The sequence below is a fragment of the Nannospalax galili genome, unplaced genomic scaffold (genome assembly GCF_000622305.1).
Source record: "Nannospalax galili isolate Female #2095 unplaced genomic scaffold, S.galili_v1.0 C49271697, whole genome shotgun sequence".
NCBI lineage: Eukaryota > Metazoa > Chordata > Mammalia > Rodentia > Spalacidae > Nannospalax > Nannospalax galili.
In genome coordinates, this window is record NW_008478574.1 from 1 (window position 1) to 1,164 (window position 1,164).

Here is a 1,164-nt window from a genome sequence, read left to right on the forward strand (position 1 = left end):
CAGGACAGCTGGGGCTATAGGGAGACCCTGTCTCAAAAAAAAAAAAAAATATTTTTAAATGAAATCAGTTTTCGTAAATTGTTACCTGTTTCATGTAGCTCGCTACATAAGCTGTAAGTGCATAATCTACTTTATTATATTTCACTTACTAATTTAATATATAGAAAAATTTGAAAAATTAGATTTTGCATATTTTTCTTTACCTGTTTTCTTCATTTGTTTTTCCTTCTCAGAACCCTCCAGCCATTCTTTGAAGGATTATTACCCCGAGACAATCCAAGAAATACTCGATTTGCCATCAACTTTTTTACCTCTATAGGTCTTGGAGGTTTAACGTAAGAACTGTTTTCAGAATTTTATCTTCATCTTATAAAACTACTCACAACTATCTTTGAGGCATAACTTAACACATTCTATTTCTAATTAGGGATGAATTGCGTGAGCATCTGAAAAATACACCAAAGGTCATCGCAGCACAGAAGCCAGATGCCGAGCCAAAGAAATCCTCCCTGGCCTCCTCGTCTTCAGCCTCATCCTCTTCTGAGTCTGGTTCCTCTGACTCGGGTTCTGACAGCAGTGAGAGCAGCTCAGGGTCTTCCAGTGAAGACAGCGACTCCTCCTCCAGTAGTCAGAGCTCTGCCTCGGGTACTGAAACTCATTTATAATTTAGCCTGCTCTTTTCTAACAAGTATAATGTGGGTGATACTTATAATGAGGGGAGAACGTTCGATTGCTGTGTATTTATTTTAGAGTCATTTGTTTAAAGCCGCACTTGATAAGAGATGATCACCACTACTGTCACAGTCTATAGTGTGTTACACTCAGACACACAGGAAATCCATTGGTAACTGTTTATTTGAGTGATGCCTGAATTATCATCTGCAATGTCTGCATTCAAGTTTATAGGTGCTCTCCAGATGTGTGTGTTTGAAAGAACTTTTAGGTGTGTTACTTGTAATATTCAAGCTTTAAGTGACTAATTGACATATATTCATTGCGTACTTTGTTTGGGGTATGGATTTTTACAGAAAACACTCTGTATACCTTGCAACCAGGTCAGGAATTACTGGTATTTTAGAAGTTCTTGTTCCCGCTCCTGATTACTAATTTCTTCCCATGTCCATGGCAGCTGCTATTTTGATTTGTAATTCCATTGATTAGCTT

At 37.7% G+C, this 1,164-nt stretch overlaps 1 long non-coding RNA gene across 1 annotated transcript; it reads left to right on the top strand.

The window, feature by feature from the left end:
* Positions 1 to 233: 233 nt before the first annotated feature.
* LOC115069141 lies at positions 234 to 642 on the top strand. Its single transcript, XR_003848436.1, has 2 exons — positions 234 to 335; positions 428 to 642. It is a non-coding gene; the product is annotated as an uncharacterized LOC115069141 (long non-coding RNA).
* The last annotated feature ends 522 nt before the right edge of the window (positions 643 to 1,164 follow it).